The sequence below is a fragment of the Dipteris shenzhenensis genome, chromosome 30 (assembly GCF_047967505.1).
Source record: "Dipteris shenzhenensis isolate YYH24624 ecotype China chromosome 30, Dip_SZ_1.0, whole genome shotgun sequence".
Classification (NCBI taxonomy): domain Eukaryota; kingdom Viridiplantae; phylum Streptophyta; class Polypodiopsida; order Gleicheniales; family Dipteridaceae; genus Dipteris; species Dipteris shenzhenensis.
Window position 1 is genome coordinate 2,060,270 of NC_141625.1, and position 20,226 is coordinate 2,080,495.

Here is a 20,226-nt window from a genome sequence, read left to right on the forward strand (position 1 = left end):
TGTCTCGGCTGTGTAGAGATCATATGGAATTGTGTCAATCTCTTATTAGGCCTTGGAATGTCAATCTATAGGTTTAGTTTGTCTAGACAACCACTAGTGGAGAATGGCAGTGATGCCAAACTCATGGTGGCACCTACATAATGATACTGAGATCATCAGACTCACATGTGGATTGGAATTGCACACCACTCTTCTATGATCATTGGAATACCCCTCCTAGAATAGTAGGGTAAACATTTGTACAAGAGAATGGTAGTGGTGCCAATTTCTTATTAGGCCCTAAGAAATGGCATTGAGAAGCCTAAACTCACATGTGCATTCTTCTATGTAGTGGTCACTGTCTCTGCTGTGTAGAGATCATATGGAATTGTGTTAATCTCTGTGGAGAATGCCAACAGTGGAGAATGGTACTGGTGCCAATCTCATACCATGACCTGAAAACATGCACAAGGAATCCTAAACTCACATGTGCATTCTTTTATGTAGTGATCACTGTCTCCGCTGTGTAGAGATCATATGGAATTGTGTCAATCTCTGAGATCATCAAACTCACATGTGGATTGGAATCGGACACCACTCTCCTATGATCACTGGAATACCCCTCGTAGTATAGTAGGGTAAACACTTGTACAAGTGGAGAATGGCAGTGGTGCCAATCTCTTATTAGGCCCTAAGAAATGTCATTGAGAAGCCTAAACTCACATGTGCAGAGATCATATGGAATTGTGCCAATCTCTCTGGAGAATGCCACCAGTGGAGAACGGCAGTGGTGCCAATCTCATACCATGACCTGAAAACATGCACAAGGAATCCTAAACTCACATGTGCATTGGCACTTTTGCCATTATCCTATTGCCATTCTCCGCTAGTGGTAATGTGCATTCTTCTATGTAGTGATCACTCTCTCTGCTGTGTAGAGATCATATGGATTTGTGCCAATCTCTGTGGAGAATGCCACCAGTGGAGAATGGCAGTGGTGCCAATCTCCATTAGGAAAAAAAGGAGCTCATTTTGGGGCCTTTTACGGTTTGGAAAAATAAGCTCTCAACCAATCAATAGAAGGCCAACGTAACGTTGAAAATTCACGAAAATAAGAGAAAATAGAAAAAAGAAACAATACTTTATGTAAGTACAAGCGTGCTACATTAATGAGGAGATTGGTTTTTTATTCGTAGAAGATCTTTGGACAAGAAGATAGAATCTAAACTGACATTTTATCTGACAAGATCCTTCCCGCTTCCACCTTCCTTTGAATTTTCAAATATTGTGCCGCCTTTCGTGCGAAAGGTCTACCATTCTACACCATTGCCTCATTGTGCAACTGCCTTCCTTTTCCAAAACTGCTCCCTTGATCCTGTTTGGCGTAGAGTAAGATGTTTCTCGTCTACTGTCTGTTTGCCCACTTTCTCTTTCTTGAAACTTCAAATTGTTATCTTAGTTACATTACTTTGCTATTGTTACAGATTCAGAAAATCTCCATGGTGAACCAAAACCACGGCCGTTCTTGTGCAAGACGCTCTGTGGATGATAATGCTACGAAGGCAGAATTATACCAAACATCCTTACCCCGTCGACCTGCTTCTTCTATTTCGTCGGTAGAGAATTCAAGTACAGTCAAAACAGAAGGAACTTGGGAAAGGTTTAGTGTTTCGAAAGGAGCATGGGTGCTCATGCAACCTAGCAAAAGAAAAAGACCCCAGACAAAAAACATTTTCTTGGCATCGTGGAAGGGAAGAGTACGAGATTTTAAAATCACCAAAGGGAAGATATCCGTGAAAGAAGTTTTGATTCAGCACGTGTATATGCATAAAGAACTTGTCTTGCGAGACTATCCAAAAAATCTTCCGCAACACAGGCCTAATTGTATATTTTTCTATTGTGGTTTTTTCCTTCATGAGGTGTATGGATTTTTAAGATGAAGCTTTCTCTCTTAACTTATTGACATTCTTGTGTTGTTTTATTTCAGATTTATATCCTTCATCGTATGAGACATGGCAAAACATCGATTGTATTCTGGGATTTATAGATGTTCTGCATGGATCGATAGGAGAACAACAATACCAAGGTCGATGTGCAACAGAGCTAGCTCAATCGGGTATATTTTTTACTGATCATTTTTATCAGTTGCTGGACAAAGCTAACACACATGGTGTATTAATAAAACAAGACCTTCCGGCGTGGAATTCGGTGGATTGGCCTCACCCACATTCTAGTGTTACAGAGGCATATAGGGCGAAGCTTTTTACAGAAGTACAGAAAGCTCTGAGGCCCAATATTGCCACTAGGATAGTAAAAATTTATTTGTGCATGCCTCTCACAGTTTTTGTAGACTTGTTTATACCTTTCCAGTAAAGGTTTCAAAAACAATGCTCACAGTTAAAGCAACAAATTCGGCATGCATGCCACAATTTTTGGATAAAGGTTGGGATAAGAAGACATGTAGTTCAGTGTTTTGTGAGGTGGTCCAACCTTCTATGCAACTGAAGTACATGGTTGCATCACAAAATTTTATTTTCTCTTTTTATTACAAGCGCAGTCGAATGCTAGGTTCAAAGCTTGTCCCATTGGACCAAGATGAAGAGTCGTTTGGTGCACAAAATAAACTTATTGATATTGATGTTCTTGAGAATGGTGATGTGGTAGCCAGTATCTCGTTAAGAGAATGTTGCTCCCTAGCTCAATTACGCAGTGACATTCTATTTGAGACTGAAGGTTCTATCTCAAACGACTTTTTATTTATCTACAAGAACAGAAAGGTACACCATCTGATTTATCCTAGTCTCTATAAGCATTGCTATTAGTTTAATTTACCACTCTAATTCATATTGCTTTTTTGCAGTTACTCAGAAGAAGAGAGAGCTCAGTTAAATGCAAAGACATAGAAAATTTTAAAATTGAGATCACACATACTCCATAAAGAAAGGTTTTGTATTCAATCAAGTAAGATTTTGTACAGAATTGTTTAGCTGAATCTGTAGAACATATTTCTAACATCCATTTTCTATTTATGTACAGTTTCATCCAGAGGCTGCTCTACAATTTCTGGAGGATCTTCTCTCTGCTGCTCCATCCTGTCCGTGCTCCATCCTGTCTCCTCCACTGCCCAAGAAGCCTCTCTTTGCTGCTTCTCCACCTTCTCCTCAACATCAGCAGCAGGTCTTTGCTCCTGTGTCTGCTCCTCCTCAGCACTCTGTGATTGCTCCTGTGGCTTCTGGTCCTCAACATCAGGTGCTTCATATGTGGGATCAAGGTGTATGACACCTTCTTGTACTTTAGAGCTTTCACCCAGCTCCACAGTAGCTGCTACAATAGGTTTGGGGGAGGCATAGCTCAAAAACCTCAAAATTGTATGAGCTCTAAAATTATGTACATAGTTGGGGCTGAAGCTATCCTCTTTCATCTGCAATGGCAGAGGATAATTTAGAACACTTTGTATCATTATGAATTATATTCAAGCTAAATGAAAAGTATTTTTCCTTACCAGATCTGGCTGTTCCTTTTCAAAGTAGCTTGAAAGTATATATTTTGCATTGATCAGCACCCTCCATCCACAACTACTTGAATCATTTTGTTGTGGTGTCTGTACAGTTAGAAAAAAATGTTAGAAACTGTGAGCATCAGCACAAAACAAAATTATTCAATAAGTTCAAAGACATAGCATTTAATAGACTTTTTACCTCTAGACTTAATGGCTCTATTGAATCCAACAGAGAGACATTTGGAGGACAATGATCCAATGCATCTAATAGCCTTCTAATACAATTGCAATATGTATAATTTAGTTAGTATGGTATCAAAATAATAAAGTTTTGAGTTCAAAAAGCACACACAGTACTTACAATTTCAGCTCTCTGTGTGTGTTTTTTAGAGAGTTGAATAGAAAGCACTGCTTCTGTTGGATGTCAATAGACACAAAACTCCAGTGGTCACTGCATAAGGAAAAAAGCATAAGCAAATGAAAGGCTACAAGAGTTCCCAATATTAAAGAAGAATCTTAAAAGAAGTAGTCACCCACATACCTGCTATGATATGGAAGTAGCAAAATGTCAATAACTTCAAAATTGCAGTGTTTGAACCAGCTGGAAATACTCATGGGAGTCTCTTTTGCATCTCTTAATCTAGAAGAAATGGCTGGATCAACAATATGGACTATATGTTGTACAGAGGGATGAAGCCAGCTTCTCATCATGCTGCATAGGATAAGAACATAATTAGGGTAGCTTATAAAAGAGTTACAAGGAGGATTGATTTGCAGAAAATGTAAAATTTAAAGACACTTACTAGAGCATTGCAAGAATGATAGTATCTGAGCAATACTCATTCTTGTTAGCCAATGCTGCTAAGCATTGTTTTGTCAAATCAAAATCATTGACTGAAACTTCATCCTCAATATGTACAACTACATCAGGGCCCAGCTCCTTCAACCTTCTATGTATGTGTAGCTCCTTCTTTCCAGTTTCCACATCTATCACAGATTTTGTTTCTTTTACTTGCTGCTTCAGTGAGTCCTCATAAGCAGACTTCCCTCTGGTGTTCTTTGAGTGTGTTACCTCAACAACCTTTACCTCATCAACCTTGACCTTCCTTGTAGGTGGAATTAGCAATATATCTCTCATTTTGATGTCCTGCCATTCCACAGGATGAACCAGCTTGTCATATCTCCATCTCACTCTGGACAAAGTGTTGAAATCTTTGGCCATCAAAGTCACCCTGTGAGCATGGGCTGCTACAAGCATTGCATCCTCAAAATATTTCTCCAGGTAATCCTCTGCCATTTCCTGCAAGGAAAGAATGGCAGTTCTATTCCACCTGAACCCAAGGTTCTAACTGTCACAAATTTCTCTCACCAGTCTTTGAAAGGGTGCTTTGGGTATTGCAAAACCTATGGCTTTCTGTTGCCTCCTTATTTCCCTAAGCACACCTGCACCCTTATTCAATCTTTTGGCCTATTGCTTGAGCAAGCTCATTGGCTTACCCTTCCTGCCATGTGAAGCTCTTCCCTTTGGAGGCACACTAAACTTCTTGGAACCTGTCCCAGCTGCTGTTGCTGCAAGACCTGGTCCTTTGCCAACTTGCCTTGCAGTTGATTTGGTCCTTGCCATCACTCTGAAAAACTGCATACAAAGGATTGGAAAGAGATCAAAGACATGAAGAACATGTTCTAACAAAGAAAAGGCAATCACAGGGGTGGTAGAAGCCAAATAGAGAAATTTGCAATAAAATGCGATATGAGCAGTTTGGAATTTCAAACAGGTCCACATCGCATTTTGCTGCAAATTTTTTAAATGAAATGCAGGTGCACTCCTACAGTGATTTCTATGTTTCTCCAACCAAATACAGTAGGAATGGAGGTCATGCAAGAAGATCACATGCAAATATCACACTTGAAGATCTGCATTCCTTCAGTGATTTCTCTGTCTTGGTTTGAGCCTATGCATTTCCATACAGGATGTAATTTTTCTATTTTAGGCAAGAAGATTGCAGAGACTAAGAGGAGTCACAAAACCAGACATGTTCTCATTAAGAAAAGGCAATTACAGAGGTGGAAGAAGCCAAATAGACAAATTTGCAATAAAATGCGATATGAGCAGTTTGGAATTTCAAACAGGTCCACATCGCATTTTGCTGCAAATTTCTGAAATGGCATGCTGGTGAACTTCTACAGTGATTTCTTTGTCTCTCCAGCCAAATACAGTATGAATGGAGTTTATGCAAGAAGACTACAGCTATGGAAGTCAAAAAACCAGAACATGTTCTCACAAAGAGAAGGAAATCACAGGGGTGGAAGAAGCCAAATAGAGAAATTTGCAATAAAATGCGATATGAGCAGTTTGGAATTTCAAACAGGTCCACATCGCATTTTGCTGCAAATTTTCTAAATGACATGCTGGTGCACTCCTACAGTGATTTCTATGTTTCTCCAACCAAATACAGTATGAATGGAGGTTATGCAAGAAGATCACATGCAAATATCACACTTGAAGATCTGCTTTCCTACAGTGATTTCTTTGTCTTGGTTTGAGTCTATGCATTTCCATACAGTATGTATTTTTTCTATTTTAGGCAAAAAGATTGCAGAGACTAAGGGGAGAACCCATTGTTCCTGACCTGGAGTCTATCTGTGGATGTGCTGTGCTGCTGAGGAGTAATCTGTGCTGAGGATGATTCTGTGCTGCTGGACAAGATGCTGATGCTGCAGAGTATGGAGGTAGGGAGGCAAGAGAGCAGAGACTGGAGGGCAAGAGTTCTAAAACAGGATACCACAAAGAAGTGCAAATAGAATTAAAGAATCACTAAATCCCACACGTGTGGAATCTAGTCGTTTTTCACACGTGTGGATGGGACCCAGATCTCTTGGAGTTTGAAATCTGGCACGTGTGAAAGTACACTTTATTCCTTGGAACTTGTGCCATTCATTATTTCATCATGAATACCACAACCACTTTTCCCTCCACTGGATTCCAATCTCTCATCCCTGCCACGACTCTCTCCTGATCCTTTCTCTCTGATTCTTTCCTACCCAGCACACTCCATCCAGACTGCAACCTGCCTGAAGACAGTACTAGCCAGATCTCCAGGTTACCTAGATTGCAAGGTTCAAGCTAGAGAAAGAGCAGGAGATTTACCAGTGCAACTCAATCAGCATGGAAAAGGAAAAAAAAGGTCAGAGTTCTAGTTTGGTTTCAATGTTTTTCAACATTTATTTCTTCCATCCATTGGATTTTTTATGTCCCAATGTCTTCACTCAGCTCCATCCTTCTTCCACAATGTGGTAAATCACCCAGAAATTAGATTGTAGGTTGATATGAACAGAAACAAGAAATTTGCAACAAAATGCGAGGAGAGTGGTTTGGAATTCTCTAAACAGCCCATATCGCATTTTGCTGCAAATTCCTCTTGTGGACTCCTTGCTCATGAAAATTTTCATTCATTCCACTTTTTCTCTTGCATATGAGAGCATAGTGTCCAGGAATCACTGAAATGAACCAAGTGCTTGATTTGACATGCACATGAACAGAACTTGAGAATTTGCATCAAAATGCGAGGAGAGTGGTTTATAGTTCTCTAAACAGCCCATATCGCATTTTGCTGCAAATTCCTGTTGTTGACACATTCCTCATGAATAGTATCACTCATTCCATTATTTCTCTTGTATATGAGATCATAGTGTCCAGGAATCACTGAGATGAACCAAGTTCTTGATTTGACATGCACATGACCAGAATTTGAGAATTTGCAACAAAATGCGAGGAGAGTGGTTTACAATTCTCTAAACAGCCCATATCGCATTTTGCTGCAAATTCCTGTGTATTATTTGTTTCTCACTTCTACCTCATTAATTTGCTACCTTTAGCCCTGTGGAGATCTTCCTTGATGATGAGAAATGTTTTTGTTTTGGAACAGCTGGCTCCCAGGCCCCACCTTTCAAGAGGAAGCTGGACTTTTCTGCTGCTATAATAAAACCTCAGCAATCACCAGGTGAGTGATGAGATATCATGAAGGAATTATCTGATGATATACAATGCATTCACTGATTGCATATGTCAGCATATAGAATTCATAGTATATAAGTTTTTGAACAGGCAAAAAGAAGAGGCTGGAGCAGAGTGCTGATTCTTCCAGCAAAAAACAAATGGAACCAGAAGAGGACAGTTCTCCAGATTTGCTCCTATTTGAGTTTCTTCACAAATGCAAGGCTCAGAGTAACTTCCATTTATACCACAGTATTTTCAACATGGAGTTCTCAATGAGCTCTGTACTAGAGCAACACAAAGATTTTCTTTCAGACTATTGGGATGCCTTCAAAGAACTGACAGAGGCAGGAAGAATTGTGGGAGGTGAAAAGGTTTTTGTGCACATTAATCATATTGTCTCCAATGACAGGCTGAGGTACCATGTGAGCAGAAGATTTGACAGCCTGCCTGATCACTATAAATTCAACTGTACTTTGCACACCAGAAAGTGCAGAGTGCTGGAGGAGAGCATGGCATTTCTCATGTACATTGTCTTCAGTCAGGAGTCTTTGGATGAACAAGGGCAGGAAACAGAAGAAGAAGACACATCTGAAGCTTCTGAAAAGGAGGATGTTTCTTTGGGCTCTGAAATGGCAGAGCAAGAAGAAGATATCAACCTTCAGGATGAGGGGCTGCAAGTGGCTGCTCTTGACCTTGTTCAACTGAGGAATAAAACTCTGAGGGGAGCAGAGCCAGTTGAAGATTTTGATGTTCAGAGCAGCAACTATGCAGTGCCCATGCTTCCAGGTGTGTTGATTGGTGGAAAGGATTATGTTTTCCTCCATGATATAGAGTATATGTTTGATTTGAGGGAGGACTATGCCATTTCCCTTATTGCCCAGGCTTCAAGGCTTGACAAGGAGGTTGGCATAGAGGATGACCAATCACTTCTGGCTTTGGAAACAATGTTTGATCCTGTAGAGGCCCTTTCATTTTGTTTCAAAGAGGCTGAAAAGTTCCAAGAGCCAGATGAAGCTGCCTTCCAGCTCACACAGGAAGCTATGAATCTCGCAGCTCTATACACAGAAAAGACTAGAGAAGAGGCTGTACAAGAAGGGAGAGGGATAAATCTTTGGAAAGATGAACTGCTTGTTGCTGATGAAAATGAGAAGGTACTTCAAATCATATACTTTGACTTCTACTTAACTTTAGTTTTGTAGGTTGTGTATTGTCTCACTCCAATCCTTTGATATGTTGCAGCTACAAATTGAGGATGACACATTCCTCCAGAGATCAAGTGGAAGCAGGCAGGTTGGGTTTCGCAAAATGTCAGGCCTAGCTCATTATATTCATGATCTAGGCAGTGCCAAGATCTTGATTTACCATAGGCAGTTGAGCAACAATGGAGAAGCCATTGTTTACTTCCTAAAATGTTTGTCCAGGGCTTTAGGTGGACATGCTCTTTCATGGCAAAAGGAAAAGATCATTTTGATAGAGAGGTTGTCTGCCATAGATATATTTGGAGATTATGTGAATAAGCAGGCCTCTAGGGCCGCTTACTTTTTGTCTTACACTTCTTATGCATTAGCATGTGGTGTTAAGGACCCCAAATATCTGGAGGGCTATGGAAAACACCAGCTTGTAAGGTTTCGAGAGCCACCCATGATTGCATCAGGCCACACAATCCAAGAAGAGGAACAGGTGGAGAGAGCTGAAGAAAAGGATAAAGAGACAGTCGACATCAAGCCAATAAAGAAGAAAAAGACTCCAATCAAGATCAAAAAGAGAGTTCCGATGAACAAGCCCTGGGAGAAATAGGATTTAGTCATCGAATATAGCACAAACATTATATTAAATTTGAACTGATTTGTATAAAGTCTTTGATATCTGGTATGATCTTGTATAAATGATTAATAAGTTGATGATGAAATGAATTGTACATTTACATAGAGTGGTGTCGTTAAATATTAAATGAACAATATATTGAAATTGTAAACAAATTGTATTAAGTTCAGATCATATGTTTCACATTGAAATTTTTTTCATGCATAACACCAAGAGTCACTTGTTCCACTAAAAAAATTTCTATTGAATGAGTTTGAAAACATGTGGACATAACCCCAATAAGTTACAAATGAGTCCTATTCATGTTTACTTGTCCATTTATGGTTTCTAAATATCTTCGATTCCCTCCACTGTCTATGTCTCTCTGCTGCAATTGAATTGTCTAGAGCTTGTCTTCGTCTTTGCTTTTGGGCTAGAAGAAAAGCAAGCTTGATTTTGGAGCTAGCAACTTTTCTTTTAGCATGCAGCCTTTGTAGTATGCCTCGGTAAAACCATTGGAAGACTTCCTTCAGACTATTCGCCTTCTGACTCCCTCCATAGTGTTGTGTGTGTCTAAAAAATGCATTACGTGCCATGTAGTGAGACTTCTCCATGCCTTGGGTAGACCAAATAGCTGGGCATCCATACTTTTTGACAAAATAGGGAAGGTGGTTGTATATGATATGCTGTAAGACATAAGAATGCATAGTAAGTAATAAAAAAAAGAGGATCACACTTAAGTAAAAGAAAAAGACAGAACCTTACCATGTAGTGAGTTATATTGCAGGCTGTCCACGCGTCTTTCATTGACTTCCCAAAATGTTTAATTGCCTCCTCAAAGTTCTTGTAATCACTCTTTGTCCATGTTACTTTGTCACAGAACATGAAGAGTTGATCAAGAGACCTCCACACCTCTGCCTTCCTATTTCGTGCTTCCCCATCTGCCTCATGATCTTTCACAGCATTATGGACTTGCTTCCACAATCCATAATTAATCTTTGAAACTGCTCTACCTTGCCTTACTTGCTTAATGTGTTTGGGTCGAGACAAGAATCTTCTTGCCTTAACACCACCAATAGAGGGCTTGATTGGTACCTCCTTGCCATTGGTAGACTTTTTAAAATCCTTTGTGATTTGAACATCTCCTCCATGCAGACCTATATCGGATAACACTTTTTCCAATGCTTGAAGAGCATCCTTTCTATTTTTTTCGGGACGGAGTTTCCAAGCAAATCCAATATATAAAAATACCAATTTCTCAATAATTCGACATAGACCATGCAATGTGCAGATGTGAACATTACATAGTGGAATGTCCAGAATGGCCTTGAAGTCAGGGTCAACTTTATCTCTATTAGGTGCTCTCTTCCACCATTTTGAATCCATTACTTGAGCTGATTCTTTGCAGTAAAGACAAGGAGACTTTGAGTTGCCTCCTTTACTAATGTTATACATGCACTTAAGTGTTTTAAGATCCCCGGCCATGTGCCACTCTACTTGAAAATCACCTTTTCCTGCAACATGGAGATTCTCGCCTTGCACTTGTCTTTTGATTATTCTTGGTATTTCCGTGTGATGAAACACCCAATCTAGTGTTTCATGGTCTTCGGTCTTCACCTGCGAGATTATAGAAAACAAAAGTATTACTATATCAGATTTGAAAACAATGACCAAAATCAAGTATAAAACAGCCCATGATCATACCTGGAACAAGCCTAACCACCATATGTGTTTCTCTGACTGCACACTAAAATACTTCGAACTCGCTTCAGTCAATGATGTATCAATCGCTCCATTCATCAATGTAATAGTAACTCTTTCCATTTTCTTTTCCTTTACAACCTCACACTCATCCAGTTTTTTGATAACAAATTTCAAAATGCCTTTGCACTCCTCAAATGTTATTCCATAAAACTCGACCATTCTTTTTTGAAGTTGTTGCAGATCTAAAAATATATTGTTCCAAGGATCATACACAGTGGTTCCTTTAACACCATGAAATATTTCTTCAATATGGATATACTGCCCAATAAATTCATCTATACTTTCATTCAAATGACCTCTTATCCTCCACACAGTTGCTGGATTTGGCAGTAAAACTCGTTTAATCCTTTGATCTTTCAAAGTTGAGGATATCGCATGGAAAATCGAACTATATCCCTTCCTGCTAACTCCACTAACATCAAGAGCCTCTTGGATTATAGTGCCATCAACTTGATTATTGGATACAAAGTCCTCTACAACATTGCGTTTGACTGTTTTGTATTTTTTTTCCTCAATCAAACCTTTTGCTACACCACAAGAAAGCAATCCTTTCATTTGTTTAACAGGAAGAAGGTTCGGGTCCATATTTTCTTTTGCAGGCTCCAATAATTTCCTGTAATAACAACATTATATGACTATATTATTCAGCACCTCCATTCTTATTTTGCGACAATCAACGAAATAGATATAGTCTGGAAGAGAGCCTTTTTGAGTATACAAAATGATAAATTTCAATCTAACCTTGCTTCCTGAATTCGTCGCTTGCATCCACCAGTCCCAGCCTTCAAATTTGCAATGTTTTTAATCTTCCTGCTACGTTGTCTGTCTCCAAGCACGGTTCTCTTCTTTCTTGCTCTTGTCAATTCTTTTTTACTCTTTGAATGCTCCTCGATTTCATTCTGCAACTGCTGCTCCAATTTTGCACGAATGGCTATCTCCTCCATCTTGGCCCCCTTTTCTTGTAGGTACATCATTTTATACGTTTCCGCAAATGCAGATTGCGCTGAAATATAACCAAGAAGTCCATTTTGTCCATCGCCGGCAAACCTCAGTAATGTGGTGGGATTGACAAATGGAGGTGTAGAGTTTTTTACTTGACATTTTGGATATATGCTTCCGTCGCACCATAAGTCAATATGTTGAAGCCCTTCTCTTCTCATATTTTCCCGCTGTTGAGCATTCAGCACCGTATCCTTTCGTCTTTTTTGTGCTGGAGCATATTGTTCTTCCAAGTCGATGTGAAGATGGAGTAATCGCTTCTTCTCAGATAGTGACTCACTAGTATCGGCCATTTTTTGTGCTCCTCAGGTTGCGAAGTTTGTTTTTCAATCTCATAGTCGTTTTGTAACATGAATCGTGGAAGTGTGGCGGTATCCATGTGAATATTTTGAAAACTTGCAATCACTAAGTTCAGTGATGGACTCTTAATGAAAGACCTGCACACGTCGACCAAAGAGATGCGGAATCTTTGGTAAACAAAAAAAAATCTAAGAGGATATTTAATACAAAATCGTGTTAGTGAGACAAAAGATTATCTTATTCCTTTTTGAATTGACAGTTCTGTAGTCCTTACTGACAAATCTGAGCCACGTTTCTGTATTTTACTATTTTTGAGGTCTTTTAGGAGAGAAATAAATCAAAAAATAGTGAATTTCTTACAGGGCCCCAAAATGAGTTCCCTTTTTCCCTAATGATACCATGACCTGAAAACATGCATAAGGAATCCTAAACTCACATGTGCATTAGCACTTTTGCCATTATCCTACTGCCATTCTCCGCTAGTGGTAATGTGCATCCTTCAATGTAGTGGAATGTCAATCTATAAGTTCAGTTTGTCTAGATTACCACTAGCGGAGAATGGCAGTGATGCCAATCTCATGCTGCAACTACACTATGACACTGAGATCATCAAATTTACATGTGGAATGGAATAGGACACGACTCTCCTATGATCACTGGAATACCCCTCCTAGAATAGTAGGGTAAACATTTGTACAAGTGGAGAATGGCAGTGGTGCCAGTCTCTTATTAGGCCCTAAGAAATGGCATTGAGAAGCTTGAATTCACATGTGCAGAGATCACATGGAATTGTGTCAATCTTTGTGGAGAATGCCACCAGTGGAGAATGGCAGTGGTGCCAATCTCACATGTGCATTGGCACTTTTTCCATTATCCTACTGCCATTCTCCGCTAGTGGTAATGTGCATTCTTCTATGTAGTGAAATGTCAATCTATAGGTTTAGTTTGTCTAGACAACCACTAGTGGAAAATGGCAGTGATGCCAAACTCATGGTGGCACCTACATAATGACATTGAGATCATCAGACTCACATGTGGGTTGGAATCGGACACCACTCTCCTATGATGATTGGAATACCCCTCCTAGAATAGTAGGGTAAACATTTGTGCAAGTGGAGAATGGCAGTGGTGCCAATCTCTTATTAGGGCCTAAGAAATGGCATTGAGAAGCCTAAAATCACATGTGCATCCTTCTATGTAGTCATCACTGTCTCTGCTGTGTAGAGATCATATGGAATTGTGTCAATCCCTTTGGAGAATGCCACCAGTTGAGAATGGCAGTGGTGCCATTCTCATACCATGACCTGAAAACATGCACAAGGAATCCTAAACTCACATGTGCATTGGCACTTTTGCCATTATCCTACTGCAGCCAATAAAATTAGTGGAATGTCAATCTATAGGTTCAGTTTGTCTAGACTACTACTAGCGGAGAATGGGAGTGGTGCCAATCTCATGCTTGCAACTACATAATGACACTGAGATCATCAAACTCACATGTGGAATGTAATAGGACACCACTCTCCTATGATCACTGGAATACCCCTCCTAGAATAGTAGGCTAAGCATTTGTACAAGTGGAGAATGGCAGTGGTGCCAATCTCTTATTAGGCCCTAAGAAATGGCATTGAGAAGCCTAAACTCACATGTGCAGAGATCATATGGAATTGTGTCAATCTCTGTGGAGAATGCCACCAGTGGAGAATGGCAGTGGTGCCAATGTCATACCATGACCTGAAAACATATAAAGGAATCCTAAACTCACATGTGCATTCTTCTATGTAGTGATCACTGTCTCCGCTGTGTAGAGATCATATGGAATTGTGTCAATCTCTGAGATCATCAGACTCACATGTGGAATGGAATAGGACACCACTCTCCTATGATCACTGGAATACCCCTCCTAGAATAGTAGGGTGAACATTTGTACAAATGGAGAATGGCAGTGGTGCCAATCTCTTATTAGGCCCTAAGAAATGGCATTGAGAAGCCTAAACTCACATGTGCATTCTTCTATGTAGTGATCACTGTCTCCGCTGTGCAGAGATCATATGGAATTGTGTCAATCTCTGTGGAGAATGCCACCAGTGGAGAATGGCAGTGGTGCCAATCTCATACCATGACCTAAAAACATGCACAAGGAATCCTAAACTCACATGTGCATTGGCACTACCACTAATGGAGAATGGCAGTGATGCCAATCTCATGCTGGCAACTACATAATGACAATGAGATCATCAAACTCACCCTACAGCCAATAAATAATCCTACTATAGCCAATAAATATAGTGGAATGTCAACCTACAGGTTTAGTTTGTCTAGATTACCACTAGTGGAGAATGGCAGTGATGCCAATCTCATGCTGGCAAATACATAATGACATTGAGACCATCAAACTCACATGTGCATTCTTCTATGTAGTGATCACTGTCTCCATTGTGTAGATATCATATGGAATTGTGTTAATCTCTGTGGAGAATGCCACCAGTGGAGAATGGTAGCATACCAAGACCTTAAAAATGGCACAAGGAATCCTAAACTCACATGTGCATTGGCACTTTTGCAATTATACTACTACAGCCAATAAAATTTGTGGAATGTCAATATATAAGTTTAGTTTATCTAGACTGCCACCAGTGGAGAATGGAAGTGATGCCAATCTCATGCAGATAACTACATAATGACACTGAGATCCTCAAACTCACATGTGGATTGGAATCGGGCACCATTATCCTATGATCCTTGGAATACCCCTCTCAGAATATTAGCGTAAACATTTGTACAAGCGGAGAATGGCAGTGGTGCCAATCTCTTATTAGGCCCTAGAAAATGGCATTGTGAAGCCTAAACGTAGAATAGTAGCGTAAACATTTGTACAAGTGGAGAATGGCAGTGGTTCCAATCTCTTATTAGGCCCTAAGAAATGGCATTGGGAAGCCTAAACTCACATGTGCATTGGCACAAGGAATCCTAAACTCACATGTGCATTGGCACTTTTGCCATTATCCCGTTGCCATTCTTCGCTAGTGGTAATGTGCATTCTTCTATGTAGTGATCACTGTCTCCGCTGTGTAGAGATCATATAGAATTGTGTCAATCTCTGTGGAGAATGCCACCAGTGGAGAATGGCAGTGGTGCCAATCTCATACCATGACCCGAAAACATGCACAAGGAATCCTACACTCACATGTGCATTGGCACTTTTGCCATTATCCTACTCCGGCCAATAAAATTAGTGGAATGTCAATCTATAGGTTTAGTTTGTCTAGATTACCACTAGCGGAGAATGGCAGTGATGCCAAACTCATGCTGGCCCTAAGAAATGGCATTGAGAAGCCTAAACTCACATGTGCATTCTTCTATGTAGTGATCACTGTCTCCGCTGTGCAGAGATCATATGGAATTGTGTCAATCTCTGTGGAGAATGGCAGTGGTTCCAATCTCATACCATGACTTGAAAACATGCACAAGGAATCCTAAACTCACATGTGCATTCTTCTATGGAGTGATGACTGTCTCCGCTGTGTAAAGATCATATGGGATTGTGTCAATCTCTGAGATCATCATCACTCGCATGTGGAATGGAATAGGACACCGCTCTCCTATGATCACTGGAATACCCCTCCTAGAATAGTAGGGTAAACATTTGTACAAGTGGAGAATGGCAGTGGTGCCAATCTCTTGTTAGGCCTAAGAAATGGCATTGAGAAGCCTAAACTCACATGTGCATTCTTCTATGTAGTGATCCTTGTCTCCGCTGTGTAGAGATCATATGGAATTGTGTCAATGTTTGTGGAGAATGCCACCAGTGCAGAATGGCAGTGGTGCTAATCTCATACCATGACCTGAAAACATGCACAAGGAATCCTATACTCACATGTGCATTCTTCTATGGAGTGATCACTGTCTCCGCTGTGTAGAGATCATATGAAATTGTGTCAATCTCTGAGATCACCAAACTCACATGTGGATTGGAATCGGACACCACTCTGCTATGATCACTGGAATACCCCTCCTAGAATAGTAGGGTAGACATTCGTACAAGTGGAGAATGGCAGTGGTGCCAATCTCTTATTAGGCCCTAATAAATGGCATTGAGAAGCCTAAACTCACATGTGCATTCTTCTATGTAGTGATCACTGTCTCGGCTGTGTAGAGATCATATGGAATTGGGTCAATCTCTTATTAGGCCTTGGAATGTCAATCTATAGGTTTAGTTTGTCTAGACAACCACTAGTGGAGAATGGCAGTGATGCCAAACTCATGGTGGCACCTACATAATGATACTAAGATCATCAGACTCACATGTGGATTGGAATTGCACACCACTCTTCTATGATCATTGGAATACCCCTCCTAGAATAGTAGGGTAAACATTTGTACAAGAGAATGGTAGTGGTGCCAATTTCTTATTAGGCCCTAAGAAATGGCATTGAGAACCCTAAACTCACATGTGCATTCTTCTATGTAGTGGTCACTGTCTCTGCTGTGTAGAGATCATATGGAATTGTGTTAATCTCTGTGGAGAATGCCAATAGTGGAGAATGGTACTGGTGCCAATCTCATACCATGACCTGAAAACATGCACAAGGAATCCTAAACTCACATGTGCATTCTTTTATGTAGTGATCACTGTCTCCGCTGTGTAGAGATCATATGGAATTGTGTCAATCTCTGAGATCATCAAACTCACATGTGGATTGGAATCGGACACCACTCTCCTATGATCACTGGAATACCCCTCGTAGTATAGTAGGGTAAACACTTGTACAAGTGGAGAATGGCAGTGGTGCCAATCTCTTATTAGGCCCTAAGAAATGTCATTGAGAAGCCTAAACTCACATGTGCAGAGATCATATGGAATTGTGCCAATCTCTCTGGAGAATGCCACCAGTGGAGAACGGCAGTGGTGCCAATCTCATACCATGACCTGAAAACATGCACAAGGAATCCTAAACTCACATGTGCATTGGCACTTTTGCCATTATCCTACTGCCATTCTCCGCTAGTGGTAATGTGCATTCTTCTATGTAGTGATCACTCTCTCTGCTGTGTAGAGATCATATGGATTTGTGCCAATCTCTGTGGAGAATGCCACCAGTGGAGAATGGCAGTGGTGCCAATCTCATACCATGACCTGAAAACATGCATAAGGAATCCTAAACTCACATGTGCATTGGCACTTTTGCCATTACCCTACTGCCATTCTCCGCTAGTGGTAATGTGCATCCTTCAATGTAGTGGAATGTCAATCTATAGGTTCAGTTTGTCTAGATTACCACTAGCGGAGAATGGCAGTGATGCCAATCTCATGCTTGCAACTACACTATGACACTGAGATCATCAAATTCACATGTGGAATAGAATAGGACACCACTCTCCTATGATCACTGGAATACCCCTCCTAGAATAGTAGGGTAAACATTTGTACAAGTGGAGAATGGCAGTGGTTCCAGTCTCTTATTAGGCCCTAAGAAATGGCATTGAGAAGCCTGAATTCACATGTGCAGAGATCACATGGAATTGTGTCAATCTCTGTGGAGAATGCCACCAGTGGAGAATGGCAGTGGTGCCAATCTCACATGTGCATTGGCACTTTTTCCATTATCCTACTGCCATTCTCCGCTAGTGGTAATGTGCATTCTTCTATGTAGTGAAATGTCAATCTATAGGTTTAGTTTGTCTAGACAACCACTAGTGGAAAATGGCAGTGATGCCAAACTCATGGTGGCACCTACATAATGACATTGAGATCATCAGACTCACATGTGGGTTGGAATCGGACACCACTCTCCTATGATGATTGGAATACCCCTCCTAGAATAGTAGGGTAAACATTTGTGCAAGTGGAGAATGGCAGCGGTGCCAATCTCTTATTAGGGCCTAAGAAATGGCATTGAGAAGCCTAAAATCACATGTGCATCCTTCTATGTAGTCATCACTGTCTCTGCTGTGTAGAGATCATATGGAATTGTGTCAATCTCTTTGGAGAATGCCACCAGTTGAGAATGGCAGTGGTGCCATTCTCATACCATGACCTGAAAACATGCACAAGGAATCCTAAACTCACATGTACATTGGCACTTTTGCCATTATCCTACTGCAGCCAATAAAATTAGTGGAATGTCAATCTATAGGTTCAGTTTGTCTAGACTACTACTAGCGGAGAATGGCAGTGGTGCCAATCTCATGCTTGCAACTACATAATGACACTGAGATCATCAAACTCACATGTGGAATGTAATAGGACACCACTCTCCTATGATCACTGGAATACCCCTCCTAGAATAGTAGGCTAAAGCATTTGTACAAGTGGAGAATGGCACTGGTGCCAATCTCTTATTAGGCCCTAAGAAATGGCATTGAGAAGCCTAAACTCACATGTGCAGAGATCATATGGAATTGTGTCAATCTCTGTGGAGAATGCCACCAGTGGAGAATGGCAGTGGTGCCAATGTCATACCATGACCTGAAAACATATAAAGGAATCCTAAACTCACATGTGCATTCTTCTATGTAGTGATCACTGTCTCCGCTGTGTAGAGATCATATGGAATTGTGTCAATCTCTGAGATCATCAGACTCACATGTGGAATGGAATAGGACACCACTCTCCTATGATCACTGGAATACCCCTCCTAGAATAGTAGGGTGAACATTTGTACAAATGGAGAATGGCAGTGGTGCCAATCTCTTATTAGGCCCTAAGAAATGGCATTGAGAAGCCTAAACTCACATGTGCATTCTTCTATGTAGTGATCACTGTCTCCGCTGTGCAGAGATCATATGGAATTGTGTCAATCTCTGTGGAGAATGCCACCAGTGGAGAATGGCAGTGGTGCCAATCTCATACCATGACCTGAAAACATGCACAAGGAATCCTAAACTCCCATGTGCATTGGCACTACCACTAATGGAGAATGGCAGTGATGCTAATCTCATGCTGGCAACTACATAATGACAATGAGATCATCAAACTCACACTACAGCCAATAAATAATCCTACTACAGCCAATAAATATAGTGGAATGTCAACCTACAGGTTTAGTTTGTCTAGATTACCACAAATGGAGAATGGCAGTGATGCCAATCTCATGCTGGCAAATACATAATGACACTGAGACCATCAAACTCACATGTGCATTCTTCTATGTAGTGATCACTGTCTCCACTGTGTAGATATCATATGGAATTGTGTCAATCTCTGTGGAGAATGCCACCAGCGGAGAATGGTAGCATACCAAGACCTTAAAAATGGCACAAGGAATCCTAAACTCACATGTGCATTGGCACTTTTGCAATTATACTACTACAGCCAATAAAATTTGTGGAATGTCAATATATAAGTTTAGTTTATCTAGACTACCACCAGTGGAGAATGGAAGTGATGCCAATCTCATGCAGATAACTACATAATGACACTGAGATACTCAAACTCACATGTGGATTGGAATCGGGCACCATTATCCTATGATCCTTGGAATACCCCTCTCAGAATATTAGGGTAAACATTTGTACAAGCGGAGAATGGCAGTGGTGCCAATCTCTTATTAGGCCCTAGAAAATGGCATTGTGAAGCCTAAACGTAGAATAGTAGGGTAAACATTTGTACAAGTGGAGAATGGCAGTGGTTCCAATCTCTTATTAGGCCCTAAGAAATGGCATTGGGAAGCCTAAACTCACATGTGCATTGGCACAAGGAATCCCAAACTCACATGTGCATTGGCACTTTTGCCATTATCCCACTGCCATTCTTCGCTAGTGGTAATGTGCATTCTTCTATGTAGTGATCACTGTCTCCACTGTGTAGAGATCATATAGAATTGTGTCAATCTCTGTGGAGAATGCCACCAGTGGCGAATGGCAATGGTGCCAATCTCATACC